The 22,486-nt window shown below is 41.4% G+C and overlaps 1 long non-coding RNA gene across 1 annotated transcript in view; it reads right to left on the bottom strand.

Annotated features, from left to right (window-relative positions):
• Window positions 1–792: 792 nt before the first annotated feature.
• The window catches only part of LOC135093033 (uncharacterized), a 37,072-nt gene continuing 15,378 nt past the window's right edge, over window positions 793–22,486 (bottom strand). The window contains exon 2 of the long non-coding RNA XR_010263173.1: window positions 793–3,417. This is a non-coding gene — a long non-coding RNA (uncharacterized LOC135093033). The remainder of the gene's footprint in view (window positions 3,418–22,486) is intronic.

Below are 22,486 nucleotides of genomic sequence, written 5' to 3'. Positions count from 1 at the left end.
TTTAAAATTTCTGATTGGGGCAGAGCAAACTTGGTATTGCTCAATGCCTCAAAAACTCATTTCCTCCATCAACTTGATGGATCACAACCTTCCAGACCACTATCCCTTCTTCTTCATTAACACTAAGGTGTCTCCCACCTCTACATTGAACATCCTTGGTGTGTCCTTTTCTTATAATCTAAACTGAAAACTTCATATCGCCTCTCTAGGTAAAAATTTTCTATGAAGTTATGCGTTCTGAGTATGGTAGTCATTATATTAATATATGTATGTGGGATGTGGCAGTACTGTGTCCTTGTCACCCGTCATCTTGAGACCGACGTCCAGCGTTGCCGGATCTACCGAAATTTAATGAGATCTACTGAAATTCTGATAAATCTCAAGAAGTCTTACTGACTTTTGAGAGGTTCTCCAGAAAATATAAAGAAATTATGCTTCCCTGTAGTTGAAGAATCCATGAACACTAAATGAGAGAGAGAGAGAGAGAGAGAGAGAGAGAGAGAGAGAGAGAGAGAGAGAGAGAGAGAGAGAGAGAGAGAGAGAGAGAGAGAGATGAGCCACACAAGGCCTTACAGCTGCAGGGTTTGGTGAGGACTAGGAACTTGCTCTCAATGCCAAGACCCCCTTCCCACCACTACTGACATTTTGTATTCTGACCAATATCAAGAATATATCTGATGTATGTGTAATGAAGTACCAGCTGCCCACCAGCTAGCCTGGGCTCACCTTAACTTCACCACTGGAGTGAAAACAAAAAAAAAATCTCCTGCCAGGGTAAACAAACATAAAACATACAAATAACACTTTAATGGATATCAAAATAAATCAATACACAACTCGTGTAAACTCACAAGAAAAAGAAAAAAAGAAATAACTAAATGAAACTTATACACCTCGAAATTTCCAGTTGCAGGACACGACCGGTAACCCTCGTTCACACGAACGCTTCTGGTCCCCTGCTGAGTGATGACAGGCGTCTCCCTCTTGTCACCACAAACTGATAGGGCTCAGGATGGCCACACACTACACCACTCTTCCAGTAGCCAGGCACACACTGGTGAAGACGACTGCGGCTACGGTCCTTAAGCATCACCGTGAAACTCCTGCAACACACCCATGGTGCACTCTAATCATCCTCTCTTCCGCTCCTTACATTTCATTAACATCCAACGCTTTGCCCAACAATATCTTCACACTGAAATACACTATCACATACCTGCTATGCTGACAAAGCCACACAATCCAGACCTCTAAAACAACGCCTCAAGTATCTGTGTTCCGCGCCAAAATCTCTCTCGTTCCAAAGCAAACACTTCCCATCAAACCCCACGCTAAGCAGCTGAACATCACGATGCGTCTAGCTCCGCCTGACTCCTCACACTCAGCCCCTCAAACTTTGTGCGTGCCCTCGCGCACATCCATCGTACACAAGACACCTATTTCCATCTTTCCTTTCTTGCTCTGCAAGCCTAAGAGACCGCCTCAATCTCGCAGGTTCTCTTCTTTCTGACCCCACTACTTCCTTAGTCTCCTTTTTCTGACTTGCTTCCTCCCCAGCCTGTTCACACTCCGGCCTAATCACTTGATCCTCCTCCCTCTCCTGACCTGCTTCTTCTTCTATCTCCTCACACTCGGGTATTGTGGTCAAATCATTCCCGTTTTCCTCCACCTCTTCTACTTGCTTTCCCTCCTCATCTTCCTCTGAAATTTGCCTGTCCTCTACATGCTGAGGCCTCTTGTTCTGTTGTTGCTGTTCAGATGAACCCTCACAATACCCTGCTCTCAAGGGTCTCAGATTACTCCTATGTAGCACTTTCTCATAACCTTGTTCATCCTCTGGTCTCACCCGATATACCCCACTAACCTTATCCAGCACTTCTACAATTATCCAGACCTCTTCTGCAAATTTAGGATGGATCTTATTCCTCCCAACCACTGAATGCTAAGCAGCTGCTAAGCAGCTGAACATCACGATGCGTCTAGCTCCGCCTGACTCCTCACAATTACAAAGTCCCATGGGGCAACGGAGCCGCTGACTGTAGGTGTAGAAAAAGCAGTGATAGAACGGCTGTCAGTAGACAAGGGGATCTGCCAGAAACAACTCTTAAGGTCTAAAGTCGTGAAGACAGAATTGCCTTTGCCTATACATTCTAAAAGGTCTGACAAGACAGTAAGAGGGTAATGGTCTGGTTGAATGACAGCAATGACTCGTCGAAAGTCTACTACTGCACGATAAGATCCGTCCTTCTTTGGCAACATGAAAATTGGGGTTCCATGGAGGATATGACTCCTGAATAATACCTTCATTAAGCATTTCTTGGATTAAGTTATGTTCAACTTGTCGCTGGGAGTGAGGCAAACGATAAGAAGGTATATAAATAGGACATGTATTAGGTTCGAGATCGATGCGATGCTGCACACTATCAGTAACAAAGTTTACAAAGTTTATTTAGAAAAGATTGGTTACATAAGAGTGGGGGGGAGTGTACCTTGGCTGGCACACGGGAAGAAAAAGTGGGGAAATATAGAAATAAAGTAGGAGTAGAAAGTTGCCGGGCGGACCGGCCTGCTGCTGTACAGTGAAAGTTCACAGGGCAGTACATGTTGGGTCAATGGTGGAAACCTGTGTTCCTGGAGGAAAACCACCCGTACTGCTGTGGAAGAGTGAGAAGGTAGGGGGAGGATACATATGTAATATATTACAATACGTTTTACTACTGATATTTACACAAGGAAGTGAATTATACAATATATATTGTAACCACAGACAGCAGAGATGTCTTCTGGGTGGAAACTGGGAGCTCCTGGAGGAAAACCACCCGTGCTGCTGTGGATACGGAGATCACATCCTATAATAATATATAATATAACATAATATACAATATGACACACCATGGCACACAAGTGTCAGAAGGCTCTCGACGAGTGTCTGTCATAATCGGGGTTGTTCTGTGGTAGGTGAGTCCCGTCGCCTTGTGAGGGTGGCGGGTGGGGTGTAGTCAGAGGTGTTGAGGTGGTTCACAGGGGAGGCCTTCAGTAGTGCTGGCGCGCCATCAGACCCGGCACGTCCCCACCACTGTGCGTGCCCGAGGCTCAGCCCCACTGCCGGGAGCTGCGTAGCTTATCTGGAGGACGTGTACCCCTTGCTGAGATGACAGGAAAGCGTCCCAAAAACTCAGGGTGCGGGGCTTGAGGGGGGAAGGTCACACAGTAGGAACGCCACTGGGGGTTGCCGTCGGTGTCACCAGGGGTGTCATCAGGCCTGGCAAATCCCCGAAGTGGTGAGACAACACTGGGATGCTGCTTCATTGTTGTGGTTCCTCAGCTCTCAGGAGGGGAAGAGATAGATGCGCACGCTCAGCCATCAGCCATCATCATCAGTGTTCCACACGGAGATGGGGACAGCCATGGTGGAGACTGGAGGAGGAACAGGAGGGTATATGAGGATGGGCAGTATCAAGGTCTTTACAAGATGGAGCTTAAGACCAGTGTCCAAATCTCTGAAGCAGTACAGCCTGGTGAGGGCTGCTTTCGCTCGGGCCATGCGTTGGGTCACGTGAATGGTGTATCCCATGGATGAAACGGACAAACCCAAGAGTGAGCCTCTGGGCCTGAACCCGACATCATCTCCATCGACTAACAGTGGGGTGGGGGTCTTGGTAGCAAGGGGGATGACAGCGAACTTGGCCATGTTGGTCCTGATCCTCCATTCTCTCTCGAAGGCGTTGATATGGGCCAGTACGGGCGTTCAGCAACCTGCTGGAGCGGCCTGGGTGGAAAACAACCTGTGAAACATCATCAGCATAGAGTACATTGATACTGGCGTCAGAGACAGGGCAGTCGCTGGTGTAGATGCTGTACAGCGTCGGAGAGAGTACACTGCCCTGCGGAACTCCCGTGGCAAGAAGGAAGGCAGGGCCGAGGTGACTCCCGACTCTGACTCTGGCTGACCTGTCGTCCAAGAAGTCACAGAGCAGGCGCTCGACTGGAGCAGGCAGGCCAAGGTGAAGAATCTTGTACTTCAAGCCCAGGTGCCAGACACGATCAAACGCCTTACTCACGTCACGCAGGACCAGGTTACACCAGAATCCACACGCTTGGTGTATGGCCACGGTCTCGGTGTCCAGAGCAATGGCGTGTACAGTGCCTCTGCCACTACGGAAGCCGTACTGTGCTGGATGCAGGTGGTTACCGGCCTCCAGGTGGACGAGAAGGCGTGAGGTGACAATTGTCTCCAGTAGTTTCCCAGGTACCTCAAGCAGGGTTTCCCAGGTACCTCAGGGTTTGTGAGAGGCTTGCCGGCCTTGGGTATCATCCTCATCTCAGCATGCTTGAACCCATCGGGGAAGTAGCCAGCAGAGAGCACCGTGTTGAAAATTGCCCGAAGTCTGGAAAGAGCTGAATCTGGAAGATACGAGAGTATAGTTCTGTTGATCCTACTTCGCCCTGGGCAGGTTAGCCTCCCGCGTTTAACAGTGGTGACCAGCTCCTGGGAGGAAATAAGACAGTCCAGAGGATAGGTACCAGTGAGACGGGCAGGGTCAGCATTGTCATAAGGGTAGGTATTCTGCACGGCAGCGGCCATGAAATCCAGCACGAGGTCGTTATTATCAAAGTCGTTGTCATAGTCTTCCCTGTAAATACGGTCCCAGATAGATGTAAAAAGTCGTTCTTTGTCAGGGTTGGTGTATTTCTTGTCTCTTGTGACGTCAATTAAATAAGTGTCAGGTCCCGTTGTTTTCCCTGAGAGACGTTTAATCTCCTGCCAGAACTTCCTGGGATCATGGGAGCTGGCAGCCAGGCCAGCCAGCCTCCTTCCCCAGTGTTCCCTAGCCTCTGTCCGTCGTGAGTCCTGCAGTGCAACCTTTAGCTGGGACTACTGCCTGTAATCGTCAAAAGTCCAGCCTCTCAGCATCGCTCTGTCATGCATTGCTCGAAACTGTATTCTGAGCAGCTGCGTAGTCAGGGAAGGCCTTGGGGCAGACCTGAGTTTGAAAGAAGTCTGTGGTATATGTCGGTCGGTAGTTGTCTTTACCGTAGTCATCCAAGTCTCTAAGGCATCGTCAATTTCCTCCAAGATACCATGACTAACGTCAGGGAGCTCTGTCATCTGTAGGGCGTCGTCCTCTTTGAAAGCGTCCCAGTCGGTCCTATGAAAGGTAAATGTTTTGGTGCTGGGAATAAGAATGGGGGAGGTGGAGATGTTGAGGATGGCAGGAACATGGTCACTAGTCGTAAGAGGGCCAGGTGAAAGGAAATAGTGGAGAAAATTGGCTCTATTAGTCTGGGCAATGTCAGGCAGGGGAGGAAGAAGTTTGATGGTTGAAGAAGGTGGGGAAATGGAGTCCAATGTGACATGCGGTATGTCGGCGTAGGTAGTCTACGATGTCTGTCCCTACTTGGTTAGCGGTGGTGTACCCAAGATAGGGATGTCGAGCATTCAGATCGCCTAATAAGAAAACTGGTGTCTGTCGGCGAAGTAGGAAGAGATAGTCTGGGTGTGGTAAGTATGGTCGCCGTGGCGGAAGGTAACTAGTGGCAATTAGAATAGGTCCGTCAGGAGTGTCGGTCTCTAGTGCAATGGTTTCTGATAAAAAATCATCCTCAATTCTGTGTCGTATGTTGCCCTTGACTGCAATGGCAACCCTGTCATTTACCATATTGATAAAGTTCTGCTGGTAGACTCTAAAGCCTGGAATCTTAAGTCATGTCTCATCACCTAGTCCATGGCTGTTAATGAGGATGATGTCAGGGTCGTACTCTCTGTAAACGTTACTTAGGTCAAACTTACGGTTTTCCCAGGAGAGAACGTTGTGCTGGATTACTTGTATACGAGGCATTACTCACATGCTGAAGGGAGTCTACTGTGAAGCAGGTCTGCTATTACTTGGTGGGGAGCATTCCTGGCTATCTCAAAGTCCTCGTTCGAGAAGATAATCCATGACTGTAGGGAGGCCATGTTCTCTCGGACGTACTCGAGTATAACTTTCTTCACTTCTGGTGGGGTGGTGTGATACAGGATAAGGCTCCCATGCCACAGGCTCCAGTCGAGTTCATTGGGGGTGGTAAGTCTTACTGTTCTTGGCAATGAAAATGAACCGGATGTATTCATAGAGACTTTGTTCCTGGTCAGAGTCCTACTCTGATGCCTCCAAGGCCTCATTGCTGGAGGAGGAGTGGGCAGAAGAGGCCACAGAAGCACCATCGTCAGAGGCGGGTGGGGCATCGGTGGCTGAGTGAGAGGCTGCGGGTACTGTAGAGGCAGTGTGGGTAGCTCCCATGGAGAAAGTCCCAATGATCGCCTCTGGGGCTTGGAAGGGTGGCGGAGGGAGTAGCTTGACATCAGGCAGACCGTTCTCGGCCAGACTCGCCGAGAGGGTCTGCTGGAAGCAGCCCGGGGATGAGGCATTGGCCAGATGTGCATGGAAAAGGCACATCAGGCCAGCCAAGGTATTGGAGGGGTCTGTGGTAGTAAGTCCCGTGGGAGAAGGGGTCGCTTAGGCAGCCTGGGCGTAGGTGTTATTGTTCTGCATAGCCTGAGCCTGTTGTGCTGCGACTTCCTTCCTTTTGAGGGCCTCCTTGCGGTTGGGGCATCGCATAGCCCTAGCACTGTGCTCTTCTCCGCAGTTGAAGCACTTTTTTGTGGAGGCTTTGCAGTCCCTGTAAGAGTGTTCAACACTGCTGCATTCTGAACAGCGCACGTAGTCCGGTGGTTGGGGACAGCTCCTGGTGGGGTGATCCTCCACCGCGTTGCACCTGTTGCAGGTCAGGAGGTGAGTGTAAATCTCCTGCCTCATCTGGTGCCCCGGGACGTGGATCTGGAATTCCTTCCGAGATCGCCTTCCTGGCCATATCGCCGTCTTTAAAAGTTATCTTGATCGTGGTAGAGCGTGGGAATTTGAATACGCTCTCAGCCACGGCCCAGTTGTGCTGGGCTCCAACCTCGGCGACGATCTCCTCCGGTGAGTGTTCATATATCAGGTCGTCTAGGCCAGTACAAATTACAGTACGCTGGGCACGTAGTTCCGGTGGGACAACGGGAGTGAATCCCTTGGTGGCCAGGCGGGAGGGGATGCCATTCTGGAAGATGGCATCTGCGTCCTTGTCCGTGGGAGTGAGGACCATGACAGTATCGTTGGCCAGGATAAGTCTGGTGATCTTTACCGCAGGGGCCAAGATAGCCAGAAGCTGTCGTCGAACCCCTATGTCCCTGGGGCGAGGGTGCTTAATTCTGACTCATCCCATGGTGCCAGTCAGATCATGGCTACAGTGGGAGGGCAGCCGTGCATGAGAGCCAGAGATCCCGCGTCGTAAACACTGGTCCTGGGCACTTTGGGGTGTAGGTATAAATCACCGTTGGTTACCGTTGAGGGTTACCGTTGAGGGTTAAATCCTGGGCACTGTGGAGGGGTAGATCCTGGGCACTGTGGAGGGGTAGATCCTGGGCACTGTGGAGGGGTAGATCATGGACACTGTATGGGGTGAATCCTGGGAACTGGGTAAATCCTGGGCACTGTAGAAGAGTAGATCCTGGGCACTGTATGAGGTAAATCTTGGGCAAAGTGGGGGAAGAAACGCACTGGGGAAACACTGCTCCTGGGCACTGCACTACAATGTGGGAAAGAAACACAAAAGAAAAACACAAAAGGAAAACAACGCGGCACGTGGCAGCTCGGCGAACCTGCCGCTGTGGAACCTGGCTGCCGAGTGAGACCCTCGGGTCCAAGAGTGGGGCGGGGCAGCGGCCGCTGATAGTTCCTACCGCTGCGAAGTCTGGCTGCTGAGTGAGCCGCGCGGGGCTGAGAGTGGGGCGGGGCGGCTGGCCGCTGATTGGCTGAGAGCGACGCTCCCAGTAAAGGTGCCGAGCGGCTCGCCGATAGCCGAGAAATGTGTCCTCCTAAGGATGAGAACGGCTGAGCCTTAGAGCAGCTCAGGAGATCTTGACTCCGCAAGATCTGGCTGCCCAGTGAGCCGCGCGGGGCTGAGAGAGGGGCGGGGCGGCCGGCCGCTGATTGGCTGAGAGTGATGCTCTCAGCCGAGGGTGAGCAGCGAGATGATAGGCCGAGGAAATTGCTCTTGTCCTAAGCAGTGTTGCCAACCTTAGGGTAATTACCCTACGCGTAGGGTAATTTAGCCTCAAATCTGGTCTGTAGGGCGGTAGGGTAATTTTACAGAATCTGAGCAAAACGTAGGGTAATTAGAACTTTTTGATATGCGTGGTAGGTATTTTGCAGAAAAAGGTATATTATGTAAATGAATAGGAATTATACTAAGAAAATATACTTTTTTTTTTATTGTCTATTCCCATAGTTATGTAATGCCCGGGAGATATGTAATGCCCGGGAGCCTCTGAATTTGGATTATCTCCTCCCAGTATCTGAAGTCTTCCTGGGAATAAAGTGTGAAGATATACTCAAACAAGAAAACCTTAAAGTTGATCATGTAACTGATTTCAGAACCAGATGTTTGTCTTTTTATAAGTCAGCTCTAGAGGAGATAAAAAAAAGGTTGCCACTAGATGACCCTTTCTTTCATGAAGTAGAATTTGTTCAACCATCAGTAGCACTAGATTTGCAAAGTAGACGTAGGCTTCCCTCTCTTAGTCTCCTCAAACATAAATATAGTCATTTATTAGATCAAAATAATGATGTTGATGAAGAATGGAGAAAATTACCAGTTTTTTTTAATGAAGAAGAAATAACAGAGCTGAAGAAGAAAACAGATGCTGAGTTTTGGGTTTTCTTGTCTGGTGTGAAGGATGTAGATGAGGAATCAGTGTTTAAAAATTTGGTATGTTTGGCTAAGTTGATTCTAATCTTACCTCACTCTAATGCTGAGACTGAAAGAATTTTTTCAATACTCACTGACACTAAAACGAAGAAAATAAATAAAATGGGGCCAGAGCTACTGAATGTTATTCTAGTAATAAAATCAAGCATGGTAGCAAAGAATGAAGATTGCAGAAATAAGCCAATTAGTGCTGAACACTACAATCTACATAATGCATCGATGTATGCATTCAAAGATATGTAGATCTCAATAAAACCCTTTTGTTTTGCTAAGAAAAGGAATAAGTAGTTTCTTTGGTGTCTGGTATGGGTTAAAAACAGTCATTGAATCATTTTTATGTGTTGATTTCTATAACCTTAAGGAAATGTGAAAGTGGTTTCTTCTGTTTCTGGTATGAGTCAAAATTGGTCATGAAATTACTTTTGTCATAATTGTTATATACCATACGGTCATCATATAAATAAATACCTGCCAGTATTATGACAATTTGTTTTTTTCATCCTCAATCGTAGGGTAATGAAGGCAAATGTAGGGTAATTTCAGTACGTGTGTGGGGCGGAGACGTCTGTAGAGGTTGGCAACACTGGTGTGAAGTGTGTGCTATCAGTAATACCTAAGGATTAACCAGATAAAGCAATGGTTTGTCTGTGGGGTCACTAGCAAGTTGTTAAGATGAACTTTCACATTAGGGAAATCAATATCCTTAGTAAATGTCTCCAGCTGAGTGACCAGTTCAGCAGGTGAGCAGAGTGAAGCAGGCTGGGTTGAAACAGCTGCGATCAAAGGTGGAACGTCCTGGAAAGAGGCTTCATCAACGATAGTAGAAGACCCAAAGTGAACACCATCCTTAAGAGTAATAGAGAAACCTGTAAGATTAGTAAGTAAGGCATCCGTAACATGATCATCTCTTACAAAGGAAAGTGTGCTTCTAAGGCAAGACGATGGACTCGCATAGAGTCAGGGTGTGATAGAACACAGGATCCAACTGGGGCTTGACGTATATGAACAGGAACCCTCTGTGCAGAGGTCGAACCTATATACTGTTCTCCAAGAACAACAGCAACACACATGGAGACTGAACGTTTCGACTCCACTGAACAGGAGGAAGCCGAGTCACCCTGAGAAGGAGAACTCTCACTCTCTTTAGGTAAAAAGGGCTCCTCAAAATGTGCGCGTCGAGAAGTGACAGCGAGCACTAAAACTGTATTGTCCATAGCATAGTAGGTAATTCCATTATGGCAAAGTGCCTGGTATTTGGGATGAAGAGCAATATCATGCACGGATCTTATCGTGCAGTAGTAGACTTTCGACGAGTCAAGCCTAATAAAACATCACACTGAAGAACAAAATCAGGGAATATATAAGAGTTCATATAAAAAGTATGATCATGAGCATGAAAGGACACAGGTAAGGCAACAGAGACTATAACATTTAAGGAAGAACCTTGTATAGCGCTGAACGTCCGAGTCTCTGAAATAAAAGACAAATTATACATTTGTTTAAATTTTGAATAAGCACGTTCAGTCAGCAAGCTACAATCTACACCAGAGTCCATACAAACAGTAAAAGGAGTGTCATATATAACACTGAAAATCACAGCGCTGATAATTTTTAGCAATTAATAAAGGCACCTAGGAGGTAAGGCGAGGTACGGCGAACAGCCAGGAAACCTGTACAGGAAACAGAAGCTCTCTTGAAGTTCTTTAGCGCTAGGGTTGCAAGCGTGTTCATCGATGAGACACCACGGCGAGTAGAAGGGCAATATAAGCGAAGAGAGAGAGAGAGATGGTCAAAGCATGCGAAGGGCTAAGCAGGGCTGGTGACTGCAGCTCACATTGCAGTAGCGTCAAGGGAAGTCGCCCAGGTTCAACAGTGTGGCGAGGAGAGGGTTAGCTCTCTAGAGAGTGTAATGCTAGTGGTAGGTGAGTTGGTAGCGAGGTTGGTGAGGTTGTAGCGAGTTACTTCATAGCTTGGTAGCAGCACAAGAGGGGTTGGTGGTGGGGGTATGGTGTCGTTGCAGGCGTGGTGGCTCCTGAAGCAAAGCACGTCCCCTCACATCCTGTAGAGGCACTGGTCCACCCCTGCCACCATTTTTGTAATGGTTGAGTTGGAACTGAAGTAAATACCATGCAAGGTCAGCAGTATATTCTCCTCGAGCAGCGGAATCACAGAAGGTAGCCAGGTGCAGAAGCGAGAACGCAGACACCCCGCCAGCCCCTCTCAGAATGAGGAGGCGTCGGCAGTGTTGCCAGATGGTGCAGAGGAAATTTCAGTAGATAATTGCGAAAAAAAATTCAGTAGATATAGGTAAAAATCCGGTAGACGCACCCTATAATATATATATATATATATATATATATATATATATATATATATATATATATATATATATATATATATATATATATATATATATATATATATATATATATATATATATATATTACCCCTCCCGCCATACACACACACACACACACACACACACACACACACACATATACACGCACACACACACACACACACACACACACACACACACACACACACACACACACACATCCATACATACATACTTATTGTATTGTGTGAATCTGAGGACTTTCTGACAGCATTTGTAAATTGAGAGAATTAAAAATAGAGAGAATATAGTCTAAAAGCTAGAAATACAACTTTGTGAAAGGGTTGTTTAGCTTTTGAAATATGTTCTCACATGACAAGAGTCTCTAAAGTACATCTTGAGTGGTTCATATTGCTCAAGCAGCCTAGACACAACCATGTGTAACGATAACCACCGTATCTGGCTTGGATGAAGCAATTTATGTGGTTTCACATTGACAAAAGACTGGAATTCTTTCAGTATACCCATTAGTTTTGGACTGCACTGGAAGTATGAAAAAAACATCACGTGCTAGATCTTCAACATCTTTAGGCAAAGTTGTACATGCATATAAGGCACAAAGAGCAAAGGAGTGAAAAATGCACTTCATAACAAAAACTGTAGGTATGTCCTTCTTTAGCAAAGTGGAAAGCGAATTATGAGCTCCCAGCATAGAATTTGCTCCATCCGCACCAAAGCCAATTAATTTTTCTTTGTAAGGAATGTAGTTATCAGTAAAGAAAAGTTGTAACTGTATCATAAAGTGCACTTGCAGTTGCCTTTAATTACCGCTATTATCCTCCTCTTCAACGCAAGCTACAAAAGAAAACAATTATTGGGGAGACTCAAAGAAACACAGAAATAATAAAAAGGAGCGTTACATGAGCTTGTTAGCTAGCAAAACGCCAAAATGCATGCAAAGCACCCTCTTTGAGGTAACGGAACAATATTACCAGAAAATGGTTGTTTTTTAGCGTATTTGGCACCAAAACGCTAAAAAGGGAAAACACTCTATATAGGTAAAATAAATAATATTATCAAAAACGTGTCTTTTGAGTCTTTTTTTGAGCTTACGTACCAAAACGCTCAAATTCCTGGAAAAAAATCCTTTATGCAGAAACATGACAACATAACAAAAAACGTGTGATTTGAGTGTTTTCCGGATTGTTAGGTACTAAAATGCCAAAATGCATGCCAAGGACTTTATATGAAATGAAACGATATTAACATAAACGTATATTATGGGGAGATTATAAGTAGGCGACCTGAAAAAAAAAAAAAAAAACATATTTCTGCATTTTTTCCGCTATTTCTGGTATATGCAACATTGTGATGAAATTTATTTATTTATTTATTTTATTTTTTATTTATTTTTTTTTTTTGCGTTATACAATGAAGAAGTCCACTCCTTCTCCATACATGGAGAAGGAGTGGACATGTTGCACCAACTGATCAGAAAAATAATGGAGAAGGAAGTTATACCAGAAAAGTGGAGAGAAAGTACCCTGATACCTATATTTAAGGAGAAGGGAGACATCCAGAGCTGTGAGAACTATCGAGGGATAAAGCTAATGTCTCATACCCTTAAAGTATTTGAAAGGGTGTTGGACAGTAGACTGAGACAAGTGGTGCGTATCGGACGGCAACAGATAGGATTTATGAAGGGATTTGGGACAGTCGACGGAATTTTCGCACTTCGACAGAATATGGAAAAACATCGGGAAAAGCAGAAAGTACTACATATGGTTTTCATTGACTTAGAGAAAGCGTATGATAGGATCCCACGGCAAGAAGTATGGAGAGGCCTGAGAAAAAGAGGAGTGCCAGAAAAGTATGTCAGAATTGTCCAAGAATGCTACAGGAATGTTACAACTAGAGTTCGGAGTACAGTTGGCACAACGGATAGCTTTCAGGTGAAAGTCGGCTTACACCAAGGATCGGCACTAAGCCCACTATTATTCAACATAGTGTTCGATGTCATAACGGAAAATGTCAGAGAGGAACCACCCTGGTGTGTATTATATGCTGATGACATTGTCTTAGTGACCGAAAGGAGAGGACAGCTGGAAAGAAAATTAGAAGAATGGAGAGTTGCTTTGGAAAGCAGAGGAATGAGGATTAATAGGTCCAAAACTGAATATTTTACGACGGATACAAGGGGCGATCAACAGGCCACAATTAGACTGAATGGTGAAAAGTTGAAGAGAGTGAAAACATTTAAGTACTTGGGATCGATGGTAGACGAGACAGGGGAAATGGAAAAAGAAGTGAATTTTCGGATTCAGTGTGGCTGGAACAATTGGCGGCAAGTTTCGGGTGTGATATGCGATAGAAGGGTACCAGTAAGAGTGAAGGGCAAAGTCCACAAAGCAGTCGTTAGACCTGCTTTGATGTATGGGCTAGAAGCAGCACCTTTGAAGAAGATTGAAGAGAGGAAGATGGATGTAGCGGAGATGAAGATGTTGAGATGGATGGTGGGAGTCAACAGAACAGACCAAATTAGGAATAAGTACATAAGAGGAACGGTGAAAGTAGTTGAAGTCTCCAAGAAGATCCAGGAGTCAAGGTTGAGGTGGTATGGACACTTGAGAAGAAGAGTTAGCGAAGACCACGTAGGAAGGGAGATCATGGAAATGGAGGTGGAGGGAGTTAGAAGAAGAGGACGGCCCAAAAGAAGATGGATTGACTGCATAAACGGAGATCTTGGGGAGAAGAATATAAATCCAGAGATGGCAAACAATAGAAATACGTGGAGAAGGCTCATTCACAACGGCGACCCCGAATAGGGAAAAGCTGGGAAGAAGAAGAAGAAGAATGAAGCGCACCGTCATGAATTTCCGCGGTTTTACGTTCCGCGATACAGGTATGATAATTTGATTTTTTCTTTTTTCTTTTCTTTTTTTTTTTTTTTACTTTATTCACATTTTTTTTTCTGATTTATCCTTTATTTCTTTAAATAAATGTAAGTCTCTCATTCTCTCTATACGTAAAACATCAGATAACGGGAATTTAAAGCGATAACTAATATTTCTTGAGTTTATATACTACAAATATATATATATATATATATATATATATATATATATATATATATATATATATATATATATATATATATATATATATATATATATATATATATATATACATTTTCGATCCAAAGCTGGATGCTGCGTTGACTTAACCTGCTCTCGTGCCCACGCTCTTGAATCTTCCGAGTTTTCCACCATCTGGCTACGACTACAGAGTCATTCTCATACTAAATTTATCTGTGCTATATACCTCTCTCCTAATTCCTCTGACTATAAGAAATTCTTTGACTACTTAACTTCCAAAGTGGAGCACATTCTGACCCTCTTCCCTTTTGCAGAGATCTCCATTCTTGGAGACTTCAATGTTCACCACCAGCTTTGGCTTTCCTCTCCCTTCACTGACCATCCTGGTGAACTAGCCTACAACTTTGCTATCCTCCATGACCTAGAGCAATTGGTGCAACACCCTACTCGTATTCCTGACCGTCTTGGAGATACGCCCAACATTCTTGACCTTTTCCTGACCTCTAATCCTTCTGCTTATGCTGTCACCCTTTCTTCTCCGTTGGGCTCCTCCGATCACAATCTCATATCTTTATCTTGTCCTAACACTCCAATCCCTCCTCAGGATCCCCCTAAGCGAAGGTGCCTCTGGCGTTTTGCCTCTGCTAGTTGGGGGGACCTGAGGAGGTATTTTGCTGATTTTCCTTGGAATGACTACTGCTTCCGTGTCAGAGACCCGTCTTTGTGTGCTGAGCGCATAACAGAGGTGATAGTGTCTGGCATGGAGGCGTACATTCCTCACTCTTTTTCTCGTCCTAAACCTTCTAAACCTTGGTTTAACACAGCTTGTTCTCGTGCTATACATGATAGAGAGGTGGCCCACAAAAGGTACTTAAGCCTTCCTTCACCAGAATCTCATGCACTTTATATTTCTGCCCGGAACTATGCCAAGTCTGTTCTCCAACTAGCCAAAAACTCCTTCATTAACAGAAAATGTCAAAACCTTTCAAGATCTAACTCCCCTCGTGATTTCTGGCATCTAGCCAAAAATATCTCCAATAACTTTGCTTCTTCTTCTTTCCCTCCTCTACTTCAACCAGATGGCACCACTGCTATCACATCTATTTCTAAAGCTGAACTCTTTGCTCAAACCTTTGCTAAAAACCCTACCTTGGACGATTCTGGGCTTGTTCCTCCCTCTCCTCCACCCTCTGACTACTTGATGCCACGTATTAAAATTCTTCGTAATGATATTTTCCATGCCCTCGCTGGCCTAAACCCTCGGAAGGCTTATGGACCTGATGGGGTCCCTCCTATTGTTCTCCGAAACTGTGCCTCCGTGCTTGCACCTTGCCTAGTCAAACTCTTTCAGCTCTGTCTGTCAACATCTACCTTTCCTTCTTGCTGGAAGTTTGCCTACATTCAACCTGTTCCTAAAAAGGGTGACCGCTCTAATCCCTCAAACTACCGTCCTATTGCTTTAATTTCCTGCTTATCTAAAGTTTTTGAATCTATCCTCAACAGGAAGATTCTTAAACATCTATCACTTCACAACCTTCTATCTGATCGCCAGTATGGGTTCCGTCAAGGCCGCTCTACTGGTGATCTTCTGGCTTTCCTTACTGAGTCTTGGTCATCCTCTTTTAGAGACTTTGGTGAAACTTTTGCTGTTGCCTTGGACATATCAAAAGCCTTTGATAGAGTCTGGCACAAAGCTTTGATTTCCAAACTACCCTCTTACGGTTTCTATCCTTCTCTCTGTAACTTCATCTCAAGTTTCCTTTCTGACCGTTCTATTGCTGCTGTGGTAGACGGTCACTGTTTTTCTCCTAAATCTATTAACAGTGGTGTTCCTCAGGGTTCTGTCCTGTCACCCACTCTCTTCTTATTATTCATTAATGATCTTCTAAACCAAACTTCTTGTCCTATCCACTCCTATGCTGATGATACCACCCTGCACTTTTCCACGTCTTTTCATAGACGTCCAACCCTTCAGGAGGTAAACATATCACGCAGGGAAGCCACAGAACGCCTGACTTCTGATCTTTCTAAAATTTCTGATTGGGGCAGAGCAAACTTGGTATTGTTCAATGCCTCAAAAACTCAATTCCTCCATCTATCAACTCGACACAATCTTCCAGACAACTATCCCCTCTCCTTCAATGACACTCAACTGTCCCCCTCTTCTACACTGAACATCCTCGGTCTGTCCTTTACTTATAATCTGAACTGGAAACTTCACATCTCATCTCTAGCTAAAACAGCTTCTATGAAGTTAGGTGTTCTGAGACGTCTCCGCCAGTTTTTCTCACCCCCCCAGCTGCTAACTCTGTACAAGGGCCTTATCCGTCCATGTATGGAGTATGCTTCACATGTCTGGGGGGGTTCCACTCATACTGCTGTTCTAGACAGGGTGGAATCAAAAGCTTTTCGTCTCATCAACTCCTCTCCTCTAACTGTCTTCAGCCCCTCTCTCACCGCCGCAATGTTGCATATCTAGCTGTCTTCTACCGTTATTTTCATGCCAACTGCTCTTCTGATCTTGCTAACTGCATGCCTCCCCTCCTCCCGCGGCCTCGCTGCACAAGACTTTCTTCTTTCTCTCACTCCTATTCTGTCCACCTCTCTAACGCAAGAGTTAACCAGTATTCTCAATCATTCATCCCTTTCTCTGGTAAACTCTGGAACTCCTTGCCTGCTTCTGTATTTCCACCTTCCTATGACTTGAATTCCTTCAAGAGGGAGGTTTCAAGACACTTATCCACCAATTTTTGACCACTGCTTTGATCCTTTTAAGGGACTGGCATTTCAGTGGGCATTTTTTCCAGTATCCTTCCTACATAAAAAAATATATATATATATATATATATATATATATATATATATATATATATATATATATATATATATATATATATATATATATATATATATATATATAAAATATAAATATGAATAAATATTATTTCTCGAGTTTATACTATAAATAATAATATTCTACTTTTTTTTGTTGTAAATGATACAAATGATCAATGTATATGGATAAGATGTCTTTTCTGTTAACATTTTATACATTTTAAATGGATGATATCTGGTTTTTACTTTATCAAAATCATGTTCGTTGAGTGTTTTTTGAGCTTCTTACGTACCAAAACACCCTTTCTAGAGAAAAAGAAAAAGATTACCAAAAATGGGTGTTTTGAGTGTTTCTAATCTTGTTAGGTACCAAAAAGCTAAAATGCATGTAAATTACCCGATATTAGGAAAAGAAACGATATTAACAGAAATGTGTGTTAAGAGTGTTTTTTTTTTTTTCACCTTATGTACCAACACGCTAAAACATGTGAAAACACTCTGTATGAGGTAACGGGACGACATTACTAGAAAAGTATAATTTGGGTGTTTTGAGATTATTATCCATCAAAACGAAATAAAGCATGGAAAACAATATATATTGAAAATAAAATAACATTATCAAAAACGTCTCGTTTGAGTGTATTTGAGCTTCTTACGCACCAGAACGCTAAGACGACTGGAAAATATCATTTATGGAGAAAGAGATCAACATTACCAAAAACGGGTGTTTTTTTTATTGTTTCTGAGCTTGTTAGATACCAAAACACTAAAAGGCATGCGAAACACCTTTTACAAAGAAACAGAACAACATTAACAAAAGCTTGTGATTTGAGCGTTTTCCAGCTTCTTAGTTACCAAAACGCCAAAATGCACGCAAAGGAACCGATATGGGGAGACGAAACGATATTAACATAAACGTTTATTGGGAGTGTTTTACATCTTATTTACCAAAACGCTAAAACACGTGAATAGTAATCTATATGGATAAACAGAACAGCATTACCAAAATCATGTATTATGAGTGTTTTTCCATGTTAAGTACCAAAACGCCAAAATGCATACATAGCAAGCATCCTATATGAAGAAACAGAACATTACCAAAAATTTATATTATGAGTGTTTTTGAGCTTTTCAGATGACTAAACGCTAATGTGCATGGAAAGCACCCTATATGAGAAAAGCACTATCAAAAAAGGTGTCTTCAGACAAATTTGTTGTTTCTTACGTACGAAAGCGCTAAAACGTATTAAAAACACGCTTTATTGAGAAACAGTAAAAAAAATAAAATGTATTTTAAGTGTTTCTGGGCTTATTACGTACCACAACGCGAAAATGCATGGAAATCACCTTCTATGTGATAAAGGAACATTAAGAGAAATTTGCCATTCGACTGTTTTGATTGTATTAGCCATCACAACATAATAAAGCATGGAAAACAATTTATATGGGAAATGAAAACAACTTTTGTCAAAAACGTGTCTTTTGAGTGTATTTGAGCTTCTTACGTACCAAAACTCTAAAACGCGTCCAAAACACCCTTTCATGGAGAAACAACAAATTTTGCAAAAAAGTGTACCTTGAGTTTTCTTGAGCTCCTTAGGAAAACGTCAAAATGCATGCAAAGTACCGGATATGGGGAAACGAAATGATATTAAGAGAAGTATGTGTAGTATGAGCGATTTTCAATTTCATATATGCCAAAACGCTAAAACACTTCAATGCCACTCTATATGGAGGAACAGAAGAACATTACCAAAAACGTGCATTATGAGTGTTTTTCCCTGTGATATGGTACCAAAACGCCAATATCCACACAAAACACCCTACGTGAAGAAACAAAGTAACATTTCTGAAAAACGAGTGTTTTTGAGCTTGTTAGGTACAAACACATTAAAGTGCTTGGAAAACACCTTATATGAATAAATAAATAAATAAATAAATATATATATATATATATATATATATATATATATATATATATATATATATATATATATATATATATATATATATATATATATATATATATATATATATATATATATATATATATATATATATATATATATATATATATATATATATATATAATAAAAACGTGTCTTTTCAGTGTATTTTTTTTTTCAGCTAAACACATGCAAAACACCCTTTACAGAGAAAAGAACATTATCAAGAAAGTATATTTTGAGAGATTTTGAGCTTATTAGGTACCAAGACGCCAAAATCTATGCAAAACACCCTCAGTGGGGTAACAGAATAATATAACCAGAAACGTATCATTTACGTGTTTTTGAGAGTATTTGGCACCAAAACGCTACAAAGTATGGAAAGCACTTCATATGGAAAAAGAAAATGGGTCTTTTGAGTGTTTTGAGCTTTTTACGCTCCAAAACACTAAAACGCGTACAAAACACCCTTCATGAAGAAACAGAACAACATTAGCAAAAAACGTGTTTTGAGTGTTTTTGAACTTGTTAGGTAAGAAAACGTAAAAATGCATGCAATGTTCCCAATATTGTGAAACAAAGCAATCTTAACAGAAACGTGAATTATGAGTATTCTTTGGCTTCATAGTTACCAAAACGCTAAAACACGTGAATACTACTTGATATGGAGAAACAGAACGATATTACGAAAAAGGTGTATTATGAATGTTTTCTTTTATTTTTTCCCATGTTAAGTACCAAAACGCAAAAAAAAAAAAAAATAAATAAATAAATAAATAAATTGCATAAAAAGCACTCTGCATGAGTACATCTGCAAAAGATGCACATCTGCAAAAGAGTACATCACCAAAATCCAGTATTATGAGTTTTTTTTTTTTTTCAGTTCGTTAGGTACCAAAACGCTATAGTGGATACAAATCACCCTACATGGGAAAAACAAACATTACCAAAAACGTGTCTTTTGACTTTTTTTTCGGGTTCTTACGCATCACAACGCTGAAACACATTCAAAACACCCTTCATGGAAGAAAACAGAACAACATAGCCAAAAACGTGTATTCTAAGTGTTTTTGAGCTTTTTAGATACCAAAATGCCAAAATGCATGGAAGGCATATTAATAAATTAATAATAATAAACAAAACAACATTACCAAAAAACGTATATTATGATTATTTTTTATACAAAAAAAAAGAACTATATGGGAAGAGAAAAGAACATTACCAAAAGCGTGTCTTTTTAGTGTTTTTTTTTTTTTCATCTGTCATTTTGGGTAAAGAATCGACATAACAAAAAATGTGTTATTTCGTTTTTTTTTTTTTTTTTTTGACACCAAAACGCATGGAGGCGCAAAAAGCATGAAAAACAGTTTATAAGAGAAAACAAAACGTTGTCAAAAACGTTTCTTGTCAGTGTTTTTTGAGCTTCTTAAATATTAATATGCTAAAATACATGACGAATACAATAACGAAACGTCATTACTCAAAGCCTGTCATTTATCTGTTTTCAGAATATTAGGCCCTAAAACTAAAAAAAAAAATAAATAAATAAAAAAAAACGGAAAAACACTCGGATAAAAAAAAAAAACGTGCCTTTTTTTAATGTTTTTGAGCTTCTTACGAACCAAAACGCTAAAATCCATGCAAAACACCCCTTACGTAGAAACACAGCGTAAAAAAAAAAAAAAAAACGTGACGAGTTTTCCAGTGTTTTTTTTTTTTACTTGCTAGATACCATAACGCCAAAGAGCATGAAAGGCACCTTATATTAGAAAAGAAAACAACATTACCAAAAACACATCTTATGAGTGTTTTTGAGTTTCTTACGTACGAAATCCCCAAAGTACATGATATGCTTCCTATATGAGAAAAAAAATAAAAATAAATAAAAATGAGTATTTTGAGTGATTTTCACCTTCATACGTAGCAAAACGCATACGCATGCAAAACACCTTTTACGGAGAAAAATACCAAAAACAAGTATTTCCAGTGTTTTGAGCTTATTTTGTACCAAAACGCGAAAATGTATGCAAAGCATACAATAAGGGGTAAGGAAACACCATTATTAATAGAAACGTGTCATATATGAGTTTTGATCGTATTACGCACCAAAACGTTATACAACATGGAAAACCTCTTATACCTGAAAACAAAACAACATAATGAAAACATGTCTTTTGAGTGTGCTTGAGCCTGCTGGGTATCAAATGCTGAAGTGCATACAAAGTACCATATATGAGGAAAAAAACAAACAGCATTACCAAAAACGTGTCTCTTGAGTGTTTTTGAGCTTCTTACGTACTAAAACGCTAAAACGCGTGCAAACAACCTTTCTGAAGAAACAGAATAACATTACCGAAAACGGGTGTTTTGAGTGTTTATGAGTATGTTAGGTACGAAATCTCCAAATTGCATGCAAAGTACCTGTTATTGGGAAACATAACGATATTAACAGATGAGTGTAGTATTATTATTATTGATTTTTTTTTTTTTTCAGATTCTCCAAAACGTACCAAAACGCCAAAGTGCATATAATAAATAAACAAATAAATAAATAAATATATATATATATATATATATATATATATATATATATATATATATATATATATATATATATATATATATATATATATATATATATATAAGCAAAACAACATTATCAAAAAACAAAAAAAACGTATATTATGAGTGTTTCTGAGCTTGTTAGGTTCCAAAACGTGAAATTCCATGTAAAGCACTTAATATGGGAAAAGAAATTAACATTACGAAAAACGTGTCTTTTGAGTGTTTTCAGCTTCTTATGTACCAAAACGCAAATGGCATGCAAAACTCCCTTTCTGAAGAAACATAACATTACCCAAAACGTGTGTTTTGAGAGTTTTCCAGCTTATTAGGTATCAAACAGCTAAATGCATGCAAAGCATCTTATTAAGAAAAAAAAAAAAAAAATCGATATCAGAAACATGTCATTTGGGTTTTTTGGCCATAATAGGCACCGTAAAACGGTAAAAATCATGAAAAACACTTTATAAGAGAAAACAGAACATTATCAAAAACGTTTTTTTGTGTGTGTGTGTTTCTCACACGTTAAACTACATGTAAATCACCCTATATGGGAAAACCAAACAACATTACGCAAAACGTGTCTTTTGAATGTTTTTAGCTTCTTACGTGCCAAAATGCTAAAATGTGTGGAAAACACCCTTCACTTTTGTATATATATATATATATATATATATATATATATATATATATATATATATATATATATATATATATATATATATATATATATATATATTTTTTTTTTTTTTTTTTTTTTTTCATGAATATTAGCGTTTTGGTACCTAAGAACACTAAACAAAAAAAAAAAAAACACTAAAAATACATGGTAATGTTGTTTGGTTTCTCCATGAAGGGTCTTTTGGATGCGTTTTAGCGTTTTGGTACGTACGAAGCTGAAAAAAAAAAAAAAATCTCCT

This window comes from Scylla paramamosain, chromosome 3, assembly GCF_035594125.1.
Source record: "Scylla paramamosain isolate STU-SP2022 chromosome 3, ASM3559412v1, whole genome shotgun sequence".
NCBI lineage: Eukaryota > Metazoa > Arthropoda > Malacostraca > Decapoda > Portunidae > Scylla > Scylla paramamosain.
Note: the sequence above shows the minus strand (reverse complement) of the source record. Positions and strands in the feature narration are given on the sequence as shown.